Source organism: Tamandua tetradactyla, chromosome 7, assembly GCF_023851605.1.
Source record: "Tamandua tetradactyla isolate mTamTet1 chromosome 7, mTamTet1.pri, whole genome shotgun sequence".
Lineage (NCBI taxonomy): Eukaryota > Metazoa > Chordata > Mammalia > Pilosa > Myrmecophagidae > Tamandua > Tamandua tetradactyla.
The window spans coordinates 107,065,550-107,089,896 of NC_135333.1; the positions used below are offsets into that span (position 1 = coordinate 107,065,550).

The window sequence follows — 24,347 nt, forward strand, 5'->3', positions numbered from 1 at the left end:
TAATCTAATTCAACCTATCTGTATAGTTCATTTGAACAATTGAAACACTGAAAGTACAGAATAAGAAAGAGGTCCTTTAATCCTGTATAGATTATTGTAATGCCTGGAAATATCCTAGAGTATTTTAAGCAGATAATCAAAAAGTATTGGCAAAGTCCCCTGAGGGAGGGGAGAAAGATTATGCAACTATTAAACCTTACCATTAGGGAATTCCCTGATACTGTGTCAAACTTTAGAGACACCCAAATCAATAGGCCATGCCCTTGATCATGAGGCTTACTCTTGTGAAGCTGATGTAGGTAGCATAGAAGCTTAGACTACCTATAGGCATGCCAAACAGTTACTTCTGGAAGACCTCTGCTGTTGCTCAGATGTGGCCTCAGTCTCTCTAAGCCCAACTCTGCAAGTGAAATCATTGCCCTCACCCCTACATGGGACATGACATCCAGGGGTTAGAATCTCCCTGGCGACATAGGAGATGATTCCCAGGGATGAATATCCAGACCTGGCACCATGAGATCAACAACTCCATCCTGACCAAAAGGGGGGAAAGAAATGTAATTAATGAAGTATCAGTGGCAGAGAGAGTTCAAATAGAGTCAAAAGGCTACTCTGGAGGTTGCTCTTATGCAACCCCCAACCAGGACCATTCCAGCTAATCCTAAAGAATACCAAGGGCAATATATAAGATTCCACAAGGGTTCCAGGTACTAGAATAACTTTCCAGATACCTGCAACCTCCAGATGGGTCCCTGGTCCATATAAGTCCTGAAACCTAGCACCGCCTCTCCAGAACATCTGACAGTTCCATCTCCCTATCCCATACTAGTGATAGATCCTTCCAATGTGAATAAAATTTAGAATTGCCATAGTCCAAATACCCATAAAGAGAGGGATGGAAAGATCAAAGGTGATGCTGGAGTTATACAGAGAAGACAGTATTTAATAAATGAATAAGAATGGTTCATCATTAAATCGATATCTCTTTTACTCTCCAGTATTTTTGAGCAGCTAGAAGCAAAACCTAAAATTCTGAGATTTTATGTTCTACAACTAATTGTGGTGCTGTGCTTTGAAATTTATAGGTTGTTTTTGTACATATGTTATTTTTCACAGAAAAAGAAGGAAAAAAAGTCAATTGTGATGATAGAAAAATATTTAAGCCGTCTAGCCTCCTATACTCTGGAGCAGCTAGAAGGAAAAATGTGAGAGGATCATATGGTAACCCATGACAAACTCTGGGATCTGTCCTGTAACCACTTGTTGAAGAGTGCTTTGAAAACTATAGCTTTTTTTATTTCTTTGCTTTGTATATATGTTATGCAATAAAAGAAGTTAAAAAAAAAAAAAGAGTCCATTACTGAGACCCTGCACTACAGAGAGACCTCTATGGTACTACTTGGCAAGCTAGCTTCGTGGGCATGCTCTCAGAAGAGCCCTGAGCTTAGAACAGCTTTCCTGAAATTTTAAAGTTTTGAGTAAGAGGCCGGCATTTCCAGGTTATACTGGGCCCTACAAATCATGGCCTGGTCTTCTTCCTTAGTATGAAAACTGAACTGTGACTTGGGCCTCCTGTTCCTTAAGGCAAACAGTTTGGCCCTGGTCAGATGCATACAAAAACAAACATTTCTCCCTTCCAATCATTTTTCCATTTCTTTCTCCCTCTTCTCCCTTAGATCTTCCTTTTAATGCTGACTGTGGTCTGCATACTTGTAGATCTATTGCCGGACTCTCTGTTATTTTCCATTGGTCTATCCCTGTGCCATAACAAAATGTGTTAGTTATAAGAGCTTTGTAATAAATTTTGATATTTGATTGCATAAGACCCCACCTTACTCTTCTCCAGAAGTGCTGTGGTTATTCTTGGTCCTTTGCTATTCCGTATAAATTTTAAAATCAGCTTGTGATGTTGTGGTTTAAGAGCACTAATCAATTCAAGGGAATTTATATCATCACAATATTGAATCTTTCTTTCCATGAGTGTGGCATACCTCTCCATTATGTAGGTTTTATTTAATGTCTTTCGATAAAGTTTCATAATTTTTTACCATTAAGGGTTTACATATCTTTTGTTTATTTTTTTCTGGATAATATTTGTTTTGGAGTCATCTTAAATGGCATAAATATTTTTAAATTTTTAAAATATGTATGTTCATTTTTAAGGTAAGAAGGTATCCATATAAAATGGACAAATCTAAGTGAAGCAATTTGTTGAATTTTGATAAATGCAAACATTTATATGACCAATACCTCTATGGTTATAAGGACACTTTACATGTTATAATTTCCTTAATTACATTTTGAACTTTTTGCTCCTAGTATATAAAAATACAATTAGATTTTTACATCGTTTTCCTACAACAATACCAAGCCCTCTTCTTAATTCTGCAAATAAGTCTCTAGACTCTTGAATTTTCTAGAAAGAAATTTTTTTTTTACTATTTAAAACTAACATTTATTGCCAGTGCTTATAATACCCATCATAAAAGTCAAAATACATAAATTACTCCAATAATAAAGTAATCAATGAAGTTAGTTTATTATAGTTATAAAATATGTATATTTGGAGATTTAATGTCTATAAATTCCTATAGCTATTTTATTTTTGACAGTAAAGATCATTATCTTACATGTTTTGGAGAAATCAAAGTAATGTAATTTTATTTCATTTTTACTTTTTCCCTGAATAAGAAGAATGTTTGTTCTTTTCTATAACCTGAAAGATAAGAATTCAAATGGAGTATTTGAAGACCTCAAATTTATATAGGACTAAGGAAAACTTCAGAATACACACCTGTGAGCTGTCATTTTTTCCTTTAATTGTATTTAAAGGAATTAATGTAAATACAATTGTATTTAATTAATTGTATTTATCTGAACAATTAATTTCCCATTTTATTCATATTACCCTTTTTTATACAAGAAAAAATACTTTCACCATTTACACATAGTTGGGAAAAAAACTAAAGTAACCTTACAAGTATTTTTATAGGTTGTAATTTCCAAAGGCAAATGTATCTTAGAAATGGCTTTAGTAGGCACTAACGCCGCCGATTGTTTTAAGAGAAACTGTGCTGCATAACAAAGCACCATCATTAGAGTAAAGGGCAAGAGGGCTCTGGAGTGGCAGGTTGATGATAATGAAGTGGAGTTCCTCTCTTAATCTTTTCAAGTCCTTTATTTAGGAAGGAGACAAGATGTATCTTAATGAATAAAGAATATTTCAACTGCTACTGTGTTCTCGTCATAGTAGAAAGAAAACTGTGGAGAGTGGACTATGATACCACCTCCAAGCTAATAAGTCAAAATGAATAGTAAAATATATAAAATAGAGGAATATTGTTACTCGTTTATACATTTTTCCCCAGTCAGTGCATAAATTTTTCAGTCAAATGTGGTATTAACATGCATTCATTTTATTAAAAGAAAAGGCAGCCTTTTTAACAAATTCTTATTCTATTAAATTTGAATATACATCTCTACTTCATATTTAATGTAATTTTAATTGCTATATAATATTGAAATTTCACTGATGGACTATCATGCAGTGAAACACACTTTCCCTTAAATTATTTCTTGTGCAGCATTTAATGGTAATAACATTATACCTATTTTTCAGAGAAAGCTGGAGCCTGGCACAGAAGTGTGGAGCCACGGAGTCCACAGGAGTGCACAGAATGGAGCGCTGGACTAGAAAGTAAGCCAGGCCATGTTCCTTGGGTGTGCTACCCTCACCAGCACATCCCTGTGACTGGCAATGCATCCCACACCCCACGCACTTGAACCCCATCACCCTCTCCCATTCCCCATGCTCCAGGTACCCCCACCCCACCAGCCCCCAGTGCACGTACCTGCCCCCTCACCCCCACCCCAAGAGCAGCCCAACCCACCTCTCCTGCATCCCTCCCAAGCATTACCTCCCCCTCCCTGTTCCCTGCAGGCTGTTGCCAGCACATAAAGGCAGCAGGCACTAACCTCCATACCTAGGCTACCCCTGCTCCCCACCCACAGTGTTGCACAGCCTCACCCCACCCTCCCTGAGCTCAGTGCATCCCTTTATGGCACTCCCAGGCTCGCGCATGTGCACGGCCCCCAATCATGGTCATTCAGCTCTGGAATCTGCACTTTACAGCAGCCTAGAACCACACATGTGTACAGCTGTCAGCCTCACTTCCCAGCTCTGAGAAAGTGCTGACCTGTGTAGCTGGGTCACAGCTGCCCCCAGTTCACAAAGGTGCAATGCCAACCTGCTGCCACAGCTCTATACATGCACAAAAGGGACCCATGCCTTAGACCAGTACACACCAGGGTTACACCCCCCAGAACTGTGCACCGCACAGCTACATCTTCCTTGGCTGCAGGGCGCCCACGTTCATAAGCATCAGCATAACATCCCCAACCTGCGCCCATACCTGCCCTGAAACAAATCACCCTATTGAGTATTCCACCTTGTGCCCTGCTCCCTGCTGCACAACTATCCCACAAACACAAGGCCTTAGACTACTGAAAGAAATCAACTCCCAAAGAAAATCAATCAAGATATTTACATGTGATGAAGACAGCAGAAGATTACTAAGCATATCACAATGCAGATAGATGTAGCCCTGTCTTAGACCAGTACACACCAGGGTTACACCCCCCAGAACTGTGCATCGGAGGAGACACAGATGTTGGAACAACTAATCAAAGATGTTCATGCAACTCTACTTAATGACATGCAGGAGATCAAGAAGATAGTAGAAGAGCACAAAGAGGAATTTGAATGAATAAATAGAAAAATAGCAGAAATCACAGAGATTAAAGACTCTGTTGACCAAATAGAAAACATACAAGAGGAACACAATATCAGATTTGAAGAGACAGAAGAAGAATAAGTGATATAGAGGACAGAATAATTGACTTCGAACACTCAAAACAGCAAATGGCAAAAAAAGATGGAAAAAATTCAATGGGAACTCATGGAAATGACAGATGAAACAAAGCACACAAATATAAGAATCAATGGTGTCCCTGAAGGAGAAGAGAGGAGTAAAGGGCTAAGAAGAATAGGTGAGGTTATAATGGGGGAAAATTCCCAACCCTCATAAAGGACATAAATACACAAGTCAAAGAAGCCCAAAGGACTCCAAATAGAATAAATCCAAATAGATCCTCCCCAAGTCACATATTAATCAGTCTGTCAGATGTTGAAGAGATGCAGAAAATCCTGAAAGTAGCAAGAGAAAAACAATCCACTGCATACAAGGGAAATCAAATAAGACTAGTTCAGACTATTCAACTAGCACTCTGGTGGTAAGAAGCTGTGGTAGGATATATTCAAGAGCCTGAAAGAGAAAAACTTCCAGCAAAGAATTCTGTACCCAGCCAAACTATCCTTCAAAATTGAAGGAGATGGCAGGCCACAGTGTTGCAGCAGGCAGAGTTCTCGCCTGCCACGCCAGAGACCTGAGTTCAATTCCTGGTGCCTGCCCATGCAAAAAATAAAAAATAAAAAAATAAAAAACTGAGGGAGAGATTAAAGTTTTCACAGACAAAGAAGGCCTGAAAGAATTTGTCAACAAGAGACCAGCCCTACAAGAAACACTAAAAGGAGTTCTGCCAGCTGAAAAAAAAAGCCAGGAGAGGCAGGTCTGGAGGAGGCACAGAATTGAAGAGTACCACTAAGGGTAATTTAATGAATACAAAGAGAAAGAGGGAAAAGAATATATAGATTTGACAAATAAAATTTTAAAAAGACAAGATGGTGGATTCAAGAAACGCCTTTTCAGTAATAACTTTGAATGTTAATGGACTAAATTTACCAATTAAAAGACACAGATTGGCAGAATGGATTAAGAAACATAATCAAGCTATACGCTGCTTACAAGAAACTCATCTTAGACACAAGGATACAAATGGATTGAAAGTGAAAGGATGGAAAAAGATTTTTCCATGCAAGTTATAACCAAAAGAAAGCAAGAGTAGCTGTACTAATACAAAATAGACTTTAAATGTAAAGACATCATAAGAGACAAAGAAGGACACTATATACTAATTAAAGGGTCAATTTACTAAGAAGATATAACAATCATAAATGTTTATGCTCCCAATCAAGGAGCTGCAAAGTACATGAGATAGACATTGGCAAAACTGAAGGGAGAGATAGATGTTTCAACAATAATAGTAGGAAACTTCAATACACCACTCTCCTCTATAGATAGAACAACCGGACATAAGATGAACTAGGAAATAAAGAAGTTAAATAACTTGACAAATTATTTAGACCTAACATACATATATAGGTCACTGCACCCCACAGCACAAGATTATACATTCTTCTCTGGGGTTAATGGAACATTCTCCAGGATACATCACAGGCTGGGGCACAAAACAGGTCTTTATAACTATAAAAATATTGAAATTATTCAAAGCACTTTCTCTGATCTCGATGGGATGAAGCTGGATCTCCATAATTATCAAAGAACAAGAATATTCACAAATATATGGAGATTAAATAACACTCTTAAACAGCCAGTAGGCCAAAGAAGAAATTGCTAAAGAAATCATTAGCTTTCTGGAGATGAAAATACAACTTATCAGAACTTATGGGATGCGGCAAAGGCTGTGCTGAGAGGGAAATTTATTGCCTTAAATGCCTCTATTAAAAAACAAGAAAGAGCAAAAATCAAGGAATTAACAGCAAACATGGAGGAACTTGAGAAAGAACAGGAAACCTCAAAGCAAATAGGAGAAGAGAAACAACAAAGATTTAAGCAGAGATAAATGAATGGGAGAACAGAAGAACAATAGAAAGAATCAATAAAACCAAAAGTTGGTTCTTTGAGAAAATCAGTAAAATTGATGGGTCACTAACAAGACTGACAAAGAAAAAAAGAGAAAGGGTGTAAATAAACAAAACCAGAAATGTGAAGGGGTGCATTACCACACACCCTGAATAAATAAAAGAGATTATAAGAGGATACTATGAACAACTATGAGCTAACAAACTAGACAACTTAGATGAAATGGAAAAATTCCTGGGGACACAAAAACAAGCTACACTGACTCAGGAAGAAATAGAAGATCGCAACAAACCAATCACAAGTAAAAAGATTCAATCAATCATCAAAAATCTGCCTACAAAGAAAAGCCCAGGGCCAAATGGCTTCACAGGAGAATTTTATCAAACATTCCAAATGCTTGATGCTGAATCCCTTGATGCTGAATCTCAGCTCATTCTGGGATTTCTGTCCCACGTTGCCAGGAAGGTCCACACCCCTGGGAGTCATGTCCCATGTACACAGGGGGAGGGTAGTGACTTTGCTTGTTGTGTTGGCTCGAGGGAGAGGCCACATCTGAGCAACAAAAGAGGTTCTCTTGGGGCGTGACTCTTAGGCTTAATTTTAAGTAGGCTTGACCTAACTTTTTGGGGGTTAAGTTTCATATGAACAAACCCCAAGACTGGGGGCTCAGCCTATAGCTTTGGTTGTCCACACTGCTTGTGAGAATATCAAGAATTCAACTTGGGGAGGTTGAATTTTCCCCCATTCTCACCATTCCCCAAAGGGGACTTTGCAAATACTTTTCCACTCACTGATCAAATCACTCTTGGATTCACTGGGGCATCACCCTGGACAAACTGACAAAATCTCATGTCCTACCCAAGGTTCCATGTACTTATGGTGTTCAACCAACTATCTACATAAGTTATATTAGGAGATGCACTAGTCAAAATATAAATTTTGCACCAAATGAACATTTTTTTCTTTAGTCTCACACATAAATTGAAATTTTAAAATACTAATTACCATCTATTTTCAGCAACCTGCCCTAATGACATTCCTTTGTTCTTCCTCATGCAAAAACATTTTTTAAATGTGTACATTTAGTCACTATCATTATACATTCTAGGCATTCCTAGTTATACCATCTCAATCTTTATCTGACGTCTTTCTTTATGATTTCATTTATGCCTCCAGCCCTCCTCCCTCTATCATTCTCACATTCAGCTTCACTCAGTGTTTTAACATAATTGTATTACAGTTAGGTAGTATTGTGCTGTCCATTTCTGAGTTTTTATATTCAGTCCTGTTTCACAATCTGTATCCCTTCAGCTCCAATTACCCAATATCTCACCCTATTTCTATCTCCTGATGGTCTCTGTTACCAACAAAATATTCCACGTTTATTCACTAATGTCAGTTCATATTAGTGAGACCATACAGTATTTGTCCTTTTGTTTTTGGCTAATCACACTCAGGATAATGTCTGTAAGGTCCATCCATGTTGTTACATACTTCATAACTTTATTCTGTCTCACAGCTGCATAATATTCCATCGTATGTATATGCCACAGTTTGTTTAGCCATCCATCTGTAGATGGAGAGTTTGGCTGTTTCCGTATCTTGGTAATTGTAATAATACTGCTATAAACATTGGTGTGCAAATGTCCATTTTTGTCCTTGCCCTCATGTGCTTTAAGTAGAGACAGCATATAGATGGGTCCTGTTTTTTAATCCATTCTACCAGTCTATGTCTTTTGATTGGGGAGTTTAATCCATTAACATTTAGTGTTATTACTGCATGGGCAGTACTTTCATCTACTATTTTGCATTCTGGATTTTATATGTCATATCAAATTTTCCTTCTTTTTACCTTTACTCAGACTTCCTTTCTACACTCTTCTCCACACCTCTCTCTTCTGTCTTCGTATCTGTCTCTAGTGCTCCCTTTAGTATTTCTTGCAGAGCTGGTCTCTTGGTCACAAATTCTCTCAGTGATTTTTTTTGTCTGAAAATGTTTTAATTTTTCCCTCATTTTTGAAGGACAGTTTTGCTGGATATAGAATTCTTGGTTGGCAGTTTTTCTCTTTTAATAATTTAAATATATCATCACACTGTCTTCTCGCCTCCATGGTTTCTGTTGAGAGATCTACACATAGTCTTATTGGGCTTCCCTTGTACATGATGGATTGCTCTTCTCTTGCTGCTTTCAAGATTCTCTCTTCTTCTTTGACCTCTGACATTCTGATAAGTAAATGTCTTTGAGTATGTCTATTTGGATCTATTCTCTTTGGGGTACGCTACACTTCTTGGATCTGTAATTTTAAGTCTTTCATAAGAGTTGGGAAATTTTCAGTGATAATTTCTTCCATTAGTTTTTCTCCTCCTTTTCCCTTCTCTTCTCCTTCTGGGACACCCACAACACATATATTCATGTGCTTCACATTGTCTTTCAATTCCCTGAGTCCCTGCTCATATTTTTCCATTTTTTCCCCTATATTTTCTTTTTCTTGCTGGATTTCAGATGTTCCATCCTCCAGTTCACTAATCTTATGTTCTGTTGGGGACCAGAGGCTAACCTAAGATAGCGATTGAGCCAACATGGCCACCCCGGCTAATGCAATGGCATCTATATAGTACAACAAGGTTCTTCACGGAAATAGGTTCCTGCCAGGACCTTCCCGCCGGCGCGAATTCCCCACCAATTATCTAACCAGTCCTCCCCGCCGGCGCGAACTCCCTCCTATCATAATGCCCTACATACCCTACTCCCTCCCCAAGCCGGTATATATACACCTGGCTTGGTTAATAAAATTTGCAGCTTGATCAGAATCCTGTCTTGCTGTCCTTCTTGCGTCTCTCTGTCCCATAGCCATTCTTCCCTCAGCAGGTGGCGGACCCCGTTGACTGTCCTGCGGGTCAGGACATTTGGCGCCCAACGTGGGGCTCGACCGCCGGCTGAGAGATAGAAGCATCGTGCGCCGAAAAATGAGGAGGGCCCTCCCATAACCCCGGTCTGCCACAGAATTAACTCGCCTGTGAATGCAGCCCCGGCGACACTGCCTCGCGCCGACGGACGAACAAAGAGAAGAGTGAAGGATCACGCAGTATGTCACTTTCATTTTCATTAAAAAAATTCACTATGGGACAGGAATCTAGTACACATGAGCTTTACGTGAGACAATTAAAAGAAACCCTCAAGACGCAAGGAGTGAGAGTTAAGAAAAAGGACCTTAGAAATTTCTTTCAGTTTGTCTATCAAACCTGTCCATGGTTCCCTGCTGACGGGACCATAGACCAAAAATGCTGATCGAGAGTAGGAGATTGTTTACAGGACTATTATAAAACTTTCGGGCTGGAAAAGGTACCAGTTACAGCCTTCAATTATTGGAACTTAATCAATGAGGCCATAAAAACTTCCCCTTCAGACCCTGAAATACTAGAGCTTTGTAGAGAGGGAGAAAATGCCTTAAAAGATGCATGTCCCCTCTCCAGACCCCACTCAGAATGTAACTCTGTAGTTACAAAATAATCCCCTCCTTAACTCCCTGCAAACCGCCAGTCAGGCGCTCTCTTCTCTCTCTCTAATGACTAACCAAAATAAGCCCTCTAACCCCCGCTGTGCCCGTTACACTTTTCCGGTCCTCCGTAGCCAGCAAAAGGCAAGGTCAGAAGCTTCTGAGCCTCAGTCTGAACAGGAAAGCAGCGACGGGGAAGGGAGCGAGAAAGCTAATGATGAGGACGAAATAAAATCCAAATGTAGCCGCGAGCGTAGCCGCGAGCGGGAGGAAACACCCCGAACCAATAAATACAAAAGGATTAATCTAAAATATTTAAAAGAACTAAAAAAAGCTGTGCATAATTATGGAGCAACTGCCCTTTTACTCTGGCTTTGCTAGACAATATTAGCGAAACGGAGCTTACTCCAAATGATTGGTCACAGCTCGCCAGAGCCACCCTATCAGGTGGCGATTTCTTGTTATGGAAAGCGGACTCTGAGGAGCAGTGTAAAAAGTATGCTGAAAGCAACGTCTTAAAAGACAGCACAAAATCCTGGTCATTAAAAAAGCTTCTAGGGTCAAGTCCTTATCATCTTAATTCTACCCAGGCACAATACCCCCGAGGACTTGGTCTCCAGATGCAGTCCGCCATCATTAAAGCATGGAGGCTACTCCCCCAAAAACGGGCTCTCACGTCCTCTTTATCAAAAATAGTTCAGGGCCCCAACGAGCTGTATACTGACTTTCTCAGTCAGCTACAGATCGCAGCCCAGTGCATTCTTGGTGATCAGGAAAGCGAAAGCGATTTTATCAAGCATCTCGCTTATGAAAATGCTAACACCGCCTGTCAGGCGGCAATCTGCCCTTTTCGTAATACTGACCTCTCCAATTATATTAAACTTTGTAACGGAATAAATCCTAATACTCAGGCAATATTAGCTGTCTTACAAAATAGCCCTCAAAACAACGGCCCCATCTGTTTTAATTGTAACAAATCGGGTCATTATTCAAAAAATTGCCCCCTACGCATTATTTTTGAATAATGGAATATGGAATAAAGCCTAAACTAATATAATAAGTGCTGAGAGTTTGTAAAAATAGAAATTATGATTAAAATCAAGAAAGATTTAATAAGTCTAAAATGACAATGTTTTCTTGAACTTTTAGCCTGTTATAATGAAAAGATATAAAAAGATTCTAAATAATTAGTTAGAAAGCAAAGAGTCTGTGTTTTATCAAAATAACTTATGTTAACTTTTGTCATGTTGTTATCTGTATAAAAAATACTGATTTTCTCCTGGGTATCATTATACTGGCAAAAAGTGCTTCTTTTCTTGCCCTAAACCAGGTGGCTTAATCGATTAATCTAAGTACTATTACTATAAATGAGTCTATTACTGGCTAAATCATATTCAAATCATATAAATACCTATATTCCTTTAAGCCAAAATATCTTAAGACTTTGTCCAATCTTTATATAAACTACATATGTATAAACTAAATTTATCCCAAGATAACCATGGCTTATATTGGAAGCAGATCAGATTTGAGGGTTGAATGCAAGGAAAAAATATACTTGTGGAGTCTTTTTTGTTCACCTGATGTTGCCATTACATGCAACTGATATTGCTATCACATGACCTTGATAAAAAATAGTTAAAATGTACACTCTAGCCGGGAGGACTGGCTATCCCCCCAGAAAGAGGTGTACTTTAATAAAGATATCTAGGTCCCAGGAAGCTCCTCTTGGTCCCTAGCCAGTTCCCAGAGGACCCAACTGGGCCCCGTCATGTAAGCAAACCGAAATTTGGCCACTATTGTGAGAAAATACCATAAAAACTGCATGCAATAAATTTAAAATTAGCAAAAATGCACAACCAATTATAAAGAATCCACATTCCTGCATTCCTTTTAAATCAATCCAATGGATTCAATTTTAAAAATCTGGTCATTTGCTATGGGTACATGTCACTATTGACACTCTGCATTCATTTTTGCTACCTGCCACTTTAGGGATTCCTAATTATATATTACAAAACTTGCTTGATATTTTACAAGGAAATTCTGATTTATTAAGCAAAAGGCAGTTAACAGCTGCAGCTGAACAAGAGTTACAATTAATTGAACAATGCATTCAAAAAAGACAGCTTGTTCAAATAAATCTAAAAAATCCTGTTGATTTTATTATTTTCTTTACCTTGCAATCTCCCACAGGCCTATTTTAGATCTATTTGAACACAATTCGCCAAGGTCCTCTGGAAAGATCCATTGGATAACACTTGGTAAGGACCAGATCCGGTCCTGATATGGGGCAGAGAATCAGTGTATATATATTCTAGGGAATTAATTCAGACAAATGGTTACCAGAGCAATTAACAAAACAAATAAACAATAACAATCTGTCCAGGGCAAAAAGGTTGCCCTGAGAAAAGGCATTTTTCTCTCTTTCTTTCTCCAGCACAGCTGAAGCTACTAATAAACCAGCAAGCCCTGCTATAACATATTCAACGACGGCTAAGCTGACAGACGACTGACGTCTAAGAATCCATCTACTGGTGTTGCTGGTCTAGGCACCGGTATCGCCTCAATCACCCTCCAACAACAAAGCCTCTCAGCCTAAGAGCTGTAATAGACGAGGACTTAACCCGTATTGAAACTTCCATCACCCACCTTGAAAAGTCCCTTACGTCCCTATCAGAAATAGTTCTCCAAAATAGAAGAGGGCTAGACCTGCTCTTCCTTAAACAAGGAGGGCTTTGTGCAGCATTAGGCGAGGAATGTTGCTTTTATGCTGATCATTCTGGCTTAATCAGAGATTCAATGACCAAACTTAGGGAAGGAATTGCAAACCGCAAACATGAGCGGGAAACCCAAGGAGGCTCCTCCTGGGGACTCAATGGAATCCTCCCTTACCTTCTCCCTATATTAGGCCCCTTAATAACCCTACTCCTTATAATATCTATTGTACCTGCTATTATAAGGAAAATACTCCAGCTTGTAAAGGATCAAGTTAACTCAGCCCTAGGGAGGCCCATTCAGGTGCATTACTAAAGGCTCCATCTCCAGGACCAGAGTGTAACCCTGGAAGGCCAAGAAAACATCTACCCTCTGTAAATTCCCCCCTCCTACGGGAGCAGCATACCACTCGAAAGTATGCTTCTAGCTTATGCTATGATTGGTACCGCTGGGTGCAAGGCAAAGCACTGCAAAGGAGGGCCAGAACAATCAAAGGCCGCTTTCGAGCTCCTTGAGAAGTATGCCTCATTTGCATAGGGGTTCGCTCTGCAAAAATTCCCCTCCCCAGAAAAACAGAGCCACAAACAACTTGGGGAATGAGGCCTCTACTTCCCCCAGCAAAGGTTAATGCCAAAAGAATGCTTAATCAGCATCCTTCCTCCATCCTTTTGAAAAACAAAGGGAGGAGATGTTGGGGACCAGAGGCTAACCTAAGATAGCGATTGAGCCAACATGGCCACCCCGGCTAATGCAATGGCATCTATATAGTACAACAAGGTTCTTCACGGAAATAGGTTCCTGCCGGGACCTTCCCGCCGGCGCGAATTCCCCACCAATTATCTAACCAGTCCTCCCCACCGGCGCGAACTCCCTCCTATCATAATGCCCTACATACCCTACTCCCTCCCCAAGCCGGTATATATACACCTGGCTTGGTTAATAAAATTTGCAGCTTGATCAGAATCCTGTCTTGCTGTCCTTCTTGCGTCTCTCTGTCCCATAGCCATTCTTCCCTCAGCAGGTGGCGGACCCCGTTGACTGTCCTGCGGGTCAGGACAATGTTCTGTCTCTTGAAATCTACCATTGTAGGTTTCCATTGTCTTTTTTCATCTCTTCTAGCATGCCTTTCATTCCCATAAGTTCTGTGATTTTTTTTTTCAGATTTTGATTTCTTCTTTTTGTCCATTCCTTGCCTTCTTTATATCTTCCCTCAATTCATTGATTTGGTTTTTGATGAGGTTTTCCATGTCTGTTTGTATATTCTGAATTAATTGTTTCAGCTCCTGTATCTCATTTGAATTGTTGGTCTGTTCCTTTGACTGGACCATATCTTCAATTTTCCTAGTGATTTGTTATTTTTTCCTGGCATCTAGGCATTTAACTACCTTAATTAGTTTATTCTGGAGATTGCTTTCACTTCTTTTACCTAGGGTTTTCTTGCTGGATGAATTTGTTGTCTCTCTGTTCTTTGACATTCAGTTCAGCTTATTCTGGACCTCTAGCTTAAGTTTTGTTTAACAGAGGAGAATTTTTCAGTTCTTGTTTTCTTGTTTCTTGCCCTGATTGCATGGTGCCTTTCCCCCTCACCCCACCCTTAGGAGGGTCTACTTAGGTATTATAGACCCCAGCCAGATTTTCCCAGACCAAACTGGTCTCCTATAGGAGGAAAGAGTCACCTGCGTTGGTTTTCCCTGAGGGTGAGACCCAGCAGGTTGAAAGACTTTCCTGTGAAGTCTGTGAACTCTGGTTTTCTTTTCCTGCCAAGTATGTGGTGCTTGTCAGCGTGCAGGTCCCACCAGTATAAGATGATGCAGTACCTTTAACTTTGGCAGACTCTCCCTGCTGGGGCATGGTGGAGATAGAGGAGAGGTTATAGACTCATTTTAATGGCTTCAAATTACCAAGCCCTGGTGTCTGAATTCCTTGAGGGAGGGATTCCAACTGAGTTGGGCTTCACCCCTCCCTTGGGGAAGGTACAGGCTCCATACAAGCCTTCAAAAGAGCTTGTTTCTGCCTGTGCCTGGGGCAGTTGCAGCCTGAGAAGCCCTGCCACTGTATCCAAAGGCAGTCAAGCCTTTGTAGAAACACAGCCACAAAACCCTCTGTTTCCTCCTTTTTTTTTTTCTTTTTCCATCAGCCCTGCCCCCTTGGTGCCAGGGCAAAACTGAATGACCTCCACTTTGACCAGGTTCACCTGAGCTGGGGGCCTATTTTTAGTAATCAGAATTTGTTAATTAATTCCACAATTGGCGTTTGGTTGGGTTCATCCCCTGCTGCTGGTAAAGTCCCTTTCCTTTCCCCTCTGGGAAGCAGCTTGTGGGGGAGGGGCACCGGCCACCGTGGCTTGGGGAACTCACATGTCTGGGGAGGCTCGCAGCCAGTCCAGCTGGTCCAGACTGGGGTACGCTGTGTGTCCAGTCACTGATGTGGCCCCAGGAGCTGTTCTGTACTGTTTCTGGTTATTTAGTAGTTGTTCTGGAGGATGAACTAAAATGTGCATATTGTTAAGCCACCATCTTGGCCTGATGGTAATATTATTTTAATACCAAAACCAGATAAAGATGCTATAAGAAAGGAAAACTACAGGCCAATCTCCCTAATGAACATAGATGCTAAAATTCTCAATAAAATATTAGCAAATCAAATCCAACAGCACATTAAAAGAATTATACCCCATAACCAAGTGGGGTTTATACCAGGAATTACAAGAATGGTTCAACAGAAGAAAATCAATTAATGTAATACAGCACATTAACAAATCAAAAGGGAAAAATTACATGAGCATCTCAATTGATGCTGAAAAAGCATTCGACAAAATTCTTTATACTTTTCTGATAAAAACACTCCAAAACCAGGAATCAAAGCTAACTACCTCAATATGATAAAGGGAATATATGGAAAACCTATAGCCAGCATCGTACTCAATGGAGAGAGACTGAAAGCCTTCCTTCTAAGATCAGGTACAAGACAAGGATGCCAACTGTCACCTCTATTATTCAGCATTGTGTTAGAAGTTCTAGCTAGAGCAATCAGGTAGGACAAAGATACAAAAGGCATCCAGATTGGAAAGGAAGAAGTAAAACTCATTATTTGCAGATGATATGATACTATGCTTGGAAGATCCTGAGAAATCTACAGTAAAATTACTTGAGCTAATAAACAAATTCAGCAAGGTGGCAGGATATAAAATTAATGTGCAAAAAATCAGTAACATTTTTATGCACAAGCAATGAGCTAACTGAGGAGTCAGTTAAGGAAAAAATTCCATTCAAAACAGCAACTAAAAGAACCAAATACTTAGGAATGAACTGAACTAGGGATGTAAAGGACAGAAAACTGCATAACATTGCTAAAAGAAATCAAAGGAGATCTAAATGGGTGGAAAGACATTTCATGTTCATGGATAGGAAGGCTAAATATAGTTAAGATGTCAATTCTGCCCAAGCTGATCTAAAGATTCAACACAGTACCAATCAAAATTCCAACAACCTACTTTGAAAAGTTGGAAAAACTACCAAATTCATCTGGAAGGGGAAGTGACCCCGAATAACTAAAAGCATGCTAAAAAGAACGAAGTGGGAGGATTAACACTCCCTGACTTTGAAACCTATTATAAAGCCACAGTGGTCAAAACATCCTGGTATTGGCACAAAGACAGAAGTATTGGCAAATGGTATTGAATCAGCAGTGCAGAAATAGACCACCAAATCTATGATCAACTGATTTTTGACAAGGCCCCTAAAGCCTCTGAACTGGGACAAAATAGTCTTTTCAACAACTGGGCATGTAAGAACTGGATGTCAATAGCCAAGAGAATGAAAGAGGACCCCTATCTTACACCTTACATAAAAATGAACTCAAAGTGGATTAAACACCTAAATATAAATACCACTAAGCATAAAGCTCCTAGAAGAAAATGTAGGGAAACAACTTCAAGACCTAGTAATAGGAGGAAGCATCCTAAAATTTACACCCAAAGCACAAGCAACAAAAGAAAAAAATAGATAAATGGGAACTCCTCAAAATCAAATGCTTCTGCACCTCAAGAGACTTTGTCAAAAAGGTGAGGAGGCAGCCAACTCAATGGGAGAAAATACTTGGAAATCACTAAAAGGTTTGATTTCTTGTATATACAAAGAAATCATACAACTAAACACAGAAAAGAACAAAAATCCAGTTATGAAATGGGCTAAAGATATGAATAAGGTTTTTTCTGAAGAGCAAATACAGATGGCTAAAAAGCACATGAAGAGATGCTCATTTTCACTGGCTATAAGGGAAATACAGATGAAGACTACAAGAAGATACCACTTCACAGCTATAAAATGGCTGCTAATAAACAAACAGGAAACCAGAAATGTTGGAGAGGATATGGAGAAATTGGAACACTTATGCACTGCTGGTGGGAATGTATAATGGTGCAGCCATTGTGGAAGACTGTTTGGCGGTTCCTTAGGAAACTAAATATTGAGTTGCCCTATGACCCAGCAATACCACTACTTGTATACACCCAGAAGAGCTGAAAGCAATGACACAAACAGACATTTTCACATCAATGTTCATAGCAGCATTATTCACAATCACCAAAAGATGGAAACAAACTGATTGCCCATCAACAGGCAAGTGGATCAACAAAATGTGGTGTGTGTATAGATATATATATATACAATGGAAAATTATGCAGCAGTAAGACAAAATGATGTCCTGAAGCACATGACAAGATGGATGAGCCTTGAGGACATAATGCTGAGTGAAGTTAGCCAGACACATATGATAGATATTGTATGAGCCCATTTGTGACCAGCATAAAGGTATAATCAGAGGCTTACAATACAGAAGATAGGGGACTTAGAGATACACAGAAGCTAGAGATGGGTGAGCCATTAGCTAATGAGGTCAAACTCTAATGTAAAGGAGTAGAAAAGAGCAAAGGTGATTATCTAGTGGGTCTAGAAGTAATATTACCATATTGAAGATGAACAAGATTGAAAGGGGTTGTATAGACCTATGTGTTCCACTGACTCACACTAGAAATATGAATGAGTTCTCGTAAGAGTTACTTCAAAGATATGATTCTTGTATAAAGAATGTTTAAGTCCAGGGTACAGGGGGAAAACTGCTGTTGCATGCTATGAGCTATGTTCAAAAGGAAACCATCCACAGCACCACAGCAACAAGCAGAGGTAAATAATGGGGGAGGGACAAGAGTTAAGAGGAGGTTTAGATTTCCTGTTTGGAGCGAGGGTGTTTATTGGTTTTCTGTCTCTTGGGAACAGTGAAATTATCTAAAATTGAGAATGTTGATGGACTGTGGACTTTGGGCCCTCTACATGACGCCTGATGAATGCAGGTGGCTGAAGGATGCACTGACAGAGAAGTAGATTGGCGAACAATGATGTATACTTATGAACGAAGGTTGTGCTACTACAAAAAGGAACAAAGTCGTGAGGCATGCAACGATGTGAATGAACATGTGGGACATTTGGTGAAACAAAATAAGCCAGAAACAAAAGAACGAGAATGGTATGGTCACCTTTAAAAAATGCTTATAAGAAAACAGGGTTCTAGGATATAAGCTTTTAGAGCAGACACATTAAGTCCGGAGTGGTGATTATTATTTCTGGATTTTGAAAGGCTGTTTCATATATATAACCTGGTATTTAGAGATAAGAATGAAGCTGAACAAGTTGGGGTTAAAGTCATTCAGAACATAGGGATAAGGAAGACAGTGTCTATATTGTAGAACCACACATACTCTTTGAGACCAATGGAAGAAAAGTTTATTTCGTCAGGAACTGAAATTTTCTGTAGTGCATAATATAATTCAACCTATCTGTATAGCTCATTTGAACAATTGAAACACCGAAAGTACAGAATAAGAAAGAGGTCCTTTAATCCTGTATAGATTATTGTAATGCCAGGATACATCCTAGAGTATTTTAAGCAGATAATCAAAAAATATTGGCAATTCTGAGGGAGAGGAGAACGATTATGGAACTATTAAACCTAACCATCAGGGAATCCCCTGATACTGTGTCAAACTTTAGAGACACCCAAATCAATAGGCCATGCCCTTGATCATGAGGCTTACTCTTGTGAAGCTGATGTAGGTAGCATAGGAGCTTAGACTACCTATAGGCATGCCTAAGAGTTGCTTCTGGAGGACCTCTGTTTTTGCTCAGATGTGGCCTCAGTCTCTCTAAGCCCAACTCTGCAAGTGATATCATTGCCCTCCCCCCTATGTGGGACATGACATCCAGGGGTTAGAGTCACCCTGGCGACATGGGAGATGACTCCCAGGGATGAATCCAGACCTGGCACTGTGGGATCAACAATTCCATCCTGACCAAAAGGGGGAAAAGAAATGCAATTAATAAAGTATCAGTGGAAGAGAGAGTTCAGATAGAGTCGAGAGGCTTCTCTGGAAGTTATTTTTATGCAAGCTTCAGGTAGACCTTGTTTCCTATCATAACCTGCCAACCCCCAACCAGGACCATTCCAGCCAATCCTAAAGAACACCGAGGGCAATATATAAGATTCCACAAGGGCTCCATGCACTAGAATAACTTTCTAGAAACCTAGAACCTCCAGATGGGTCCCTGGTTCAGATAAGTCCTGAAACCTTGCCCAGCCTCTCCAGAACATCAGATAGGTCCATCTCCCTACCCCATATTAGTGACAGACCCTTCCCATATCAAAAATTTAGAATTGCTGTAGCCAAAACAACCCCAAAGAGAGGTGTGGAAACATCAAAGGTGGTAGTGGAATTATACATAGGAGATAGAATTTAACAAATGAATAAGAATACTTAATCATTAAATTGATATCTCTTTTAGTCTCTAATATTTTAGAGCAGCTAGAAGTAAAAACCTAAAATTGTGAAATTGTAACCCATGTCAAAGTCCGAAATATGTTCTACAACTAATTGTGATGCTGTGCTTTGAAATTTATAGTTTTTTGTATATATATTATTGCTCACCAAAAAAAAAAGTTGATTATGATGATAAAATATTTAAGCCCTGAGACATTACATTCTTCTTTTGCCCCCTTTTCTGTCCTTTCACTTTCTTCTTTGCCCCTGAGTGTGGTCCGCGCTTCTTCGGAGATTGACGCTATTAAATGTTAGGAGGGGCGAACCTTCCTGTGTGGTGCGCCCACGTGTTGGAGGAGAGGAAGCTGGGCGAAAAAGAAGAATAAGAAGGGGAAGACTATCTCCCTAACAGACTTCCTGGCTGAGGATGGGGGTACTGGTGGAGGAAGCACATATGTTCCCAAACCAGTCAGCTGGGCTGATGAAACAGATGACCCGGAAGGAGATGTTTCAACCACATGGCACAGTAATGATGACGATGTATATAGGGCACCTCCAATTGACCGTTCTATCCTTCCCACTGCTCCACGGGCTGCTCGGGAACCCAATATTGACCAGAGCCGTCTTCCCAAATCACCGCCCTACACTGTTTTTCTAGGGAACCTGCCCTATGATGTGACAGAAGATTCCATCAAGGAATTCTTTAGAGGATTAAATATCAGTGCAGTGCGTTTACCACGTGAACCCAGCAATCCAGAGAGGTTGAAAGGTTTTGGTTATGCAGAGTTTGAGGACCTGGATTCCCTGTTCAGTGCCCTGAGCCTCAACGAAGAGTCTCTAGGTAACAGGAGAATTCGAGTGGACGTTGCTGATCAAGCACAGGATAAAGACAGAGATGATCGTTCTTTTGGCCGTGATAGAAATCGAGATTCTGACAAAACAGATACAGACTGGAGGGCCCGTCCTGCCACAGACAGCTTTGATGACTACCCGCCTAGAAGAGGTGACGATAGCTTTGGGGACAGTAAGTTCATTTTTATGAAGAAGTTAGTTTCTTCTGTGTCCTGAAGGAAACTGTTTAGTAATAGGACAAAGGAGTTAATTAGGTGATCACATTAGCAGATAGAGAGGGAACATAGATGTAGAAAGTTTTTGATGAGTTAATACTATCACAGACCTGATAATAGGTGCATAAAAAGAACTTGATAAATTCATAATTTACAAAACCTTACCAAACAGAATGGAACGGACATTTCTTAACTTGGTAAAGGGTATCTGCAGTAAAACGGTTAACAATGAAACCCTGAAAACATTTCCTTTAAAATCAGGACTAAGACAAGGACTGCTGCTCTTGGGCTTTGAGCTTAATTTTTAAGCTCCTCCTGCCTAGCATGAAAAGGCAAGTATAAGTGACATGGTGGGGAAGAAAAAATTTTTGAGACAAGTGTTAATAAACCCAGCATTCAACAAAATAAACTACATGAACTAATGAGAATTCATCAAGATTACGGCATTTCCGATGAATCCCAGAATGATTTGATCAGTGACTGGAAAAGTATTTGCAAGCCCCCTTCGGGGAATGGTGAGAGTGGGGAGAAATTCAGCTTCCCCAAGTTGAATTCTTGATATTCTCACAAGCAGTGTGGACAACCAAAGCTATAGGCTGAGCCCCTAATCTTGGGGTTAGTTCATATGAAACTTAACTCCACAAAGGGTAGGTCAAGTCTACTTAAAATTTAGGCCTTTAGAGTCACCCCCAAGAGAGCCTCTTCTGTTGCTCAGATGTGGCCTCTCTCTCCAGCCAACATGAAGAGCAGTCTCACCACCCTCCCCCTCTCTGCATGGGACATGACTCCCAGGGGTGTGGACCTTCCTGGCAACTTGGGACAGAGATCCTGGAATGAGCCGAGACTCAGCATCAAAGGACTGAGAAAAACCCTAGAATGAGCTGAGAATTAACATCAAGGGATTGAGAGAACCTTCTCGACCAAAGGGGGAAGAGTGAAATGAGACTAAGTGTCAATGGTTGAGAGATTCCAAACAGAGTTGAGAGGTTATCCTGGAGGTTATTCTTATGCATGGTAGATATCATCTTGTTGTTCAAGATGTAGCAGAGACGCTGGAGGGAACTGCCTGAAAATGTAGAGCTGTGTTCCAGTAGCCATGTTTCTTGATGATGATTGAACAATGATATAGCTTTCACAATATGACTCTGTGAATGTGAAAACCTTGTGTCTGATGCTCCTTTTAGCTACTATATCAACAGAAGAGTAGAACATAATGGAATAAAAATAAATAATAGGGGGAACAAATGTTAAAATAAATTCAGTTTGAAATGCTAGTGGTAAATGAAAGCGAGGGGTAAGGGGTATGGTATGTATAATCTTTTTTTTCTCTGTTACCGTTTTATTTCTTTTTCTGTTGTCTTTTTATTTCTTTTTCTAAATCGATGCAAACATTCTAAGAAATGATGAATATGCAACTATGTGATGATATTAAGAATCACTGATTGTATATGTAGAATGGAATGATATCTTAATGTTTTGTTTGTTAATTTTTTAATTAATAAAGTTTTAAAAAAAGAAAAAAAATATTTAAGCCCTCTAGCCTCCTATATTCTGGAGCTGCTGGAAGGAAAAACATGAGAGGATCGTATGATAGCCCATGACAAACTCTGGGATCTGTCCTGTAATCACTTGTTGAAGAGTGCTTTGAAAACTATTGCTTTTTTAGCTCTTTATTTTGTATATATGTTATACTATACAATAAAAAAATTTTAAAAATTATTCTATACCAAAGAGTAGGTAATCTGTTTTTTTATCCAAGATAAAAAAAGGTCAGAAAAAAACTGGAGAAAGAATTTTACCTGGAGCATTAAAGTATCAAGATAACATTTCAAAGTTCATCTAAGGTAACTCAAAAAATTAAAATAAAACATAATTTACAGAGTCAAAAAAGACTACAGAAGAATTGCAGAAGAAAATACTACCTTCAAAATATTTTGGAAGGTACAAAAGTGGCTTGAATGCTAATTTGAGAATCTTTACACTTTGCAAAATCTTTATTGAAGTATTGTCCAGTTTGACTAATGTTTCAGTGTTTTCTTCTTTGCAATCTACTCTGGTGCCTGCTACTTGTCAGAAAAGTGGGTAGAAGGTGCATGGGTGGTTCAGTGGTAAAATATTCACCTTTCATGTGGGAGAGTCGGGATCATTTCCCAGACCATGCACCCCCCCCCCCCAAAAAAAAAGTGGGCAGAATTAATTGCCAAACGCACCAGGAAAAGCCGTTTGTAGAAGTGAGACAGTACGGACATGTATGATTGTCTTATTACATCCCAGTCTGTTCCCTTAGGCTTTACAGTAGACTTAAGTTGCAAGAAGATCAAAGAGTGGCCAGATTTGAAATAGAAAGGGTTTTTGTTCTCATATCATAAACTTAAGGTTGCGAGGTTCTGATGTTGCCACTTTGGGGACTTCAAGGAAAACCATACATTTAACCAGTACTTGTCCTTCTGCACACTGGAAATCATATTATCCTCCAGGAAACCAGAAAGGTGTTCAGGCTTGGTTGATTTCCTTCACTCAGGAAAAGCCAATGAAGTTCAAGTTTTCTCTCTCAACTGGAAAGGCACATGGCGAACTTGGAAGTCTTTTAGCTTCCTCTCCAGGCCTCTTGTTTCATGAAGATCTCCCAGGGGCGTTCTCCTTCATTTCCTAAGGTCGCTGGCTGATGGACTCTGCTCTGTTGCTCGCCCATCGTTCTCTAGATAGACATTTATATTACCTTAGAAGACAGTTTGTTTGCCCCTTTCCATATCTCAATTCCTTTTATTTCTTTTTATGGTACCACTATACCAGCTAAGACATCTAATAATTTTTTTTTACAGATTTAATCATAATGAACATCTTTACCTCTTTTCTGATAATAATATTTAAAACTTTTACTAGTAAGTAGAATATTTGCTGTAAGGCTTTTTTACCCCATTTCTCTGGTTAAGAAATTTTTCTTCTATTATTAGTTTGCTGAAGATTTTGTAAACTGTGGAGAGATATTGAATTTTAGCTATTATTCTTTTCTTGTATTTAATTGGAAAATCATGTAGTTTTTCTGCTTAATGTGTTAATGGAACAAAAAACATAATTTTATTCTCTAATGCTAAATCAAATGCGTGTTCCTGGGATGTCTCCAGCTTGATCATAAAGAATTTACTTTTGTATAAATTACAGAATTTTAAAATAAAATTTGCTTAGGATTTTTATCTCTATGTTCATGAATGATATTGGCCTGTACGTTTTCCTTTTCATGCTGTCTGTCTAGTTTGGGTATCAAGATTATGTTGACAGTAAAAATGAGTTGAGGGGCAATGCAACAGAGGCTCAGTGGCAAAATTCTTTCCTGCCATGCTGGAGACTCAGGTTTGATTCCTGGTGCCTGCCCATGCAAAAAATAATAACAATAAAAAGAGTTAAGGATGTTGCCTCTTTTCCTGTAATCTGAAACTTTTTGTGAGATTGGAATAATCAGTTTATAAAATAT

The 24,347-nt window shown here is 39.4% G+C and overlaps 1 long non-coding RNA gene and 1 pseudogene across 1 annotated transcript in view; one reads left to right on the forward strand and one right to left on the reverse strand.

The window, feature by feature from the left end:
* LOC143690554 (uncharacterized) overlaps positions 1-21,850 on the forward strand; it is a 61,655-nt pseudogene extending 39,805 nt beyond the window's left edge.
* Positions 21,851-22,776: 926 nt separating this feature from the next.
* The window catches only part of LOC143691725 (uncharacterized), a 39,903-nt gene continuing 38,332 nt past the window's right edge, over positions 22,777-24,347 (reverse strand). Inside the window, exon 3 of the long non-coding RNA XR_013179669.1 lies at positions 22,777-23,573. This is a non-coding gene — a long non-coding RNA (uncharacterized LOC143691725). The remainder of the gene's footprint in view (positions 23,574-24,347) is intronic.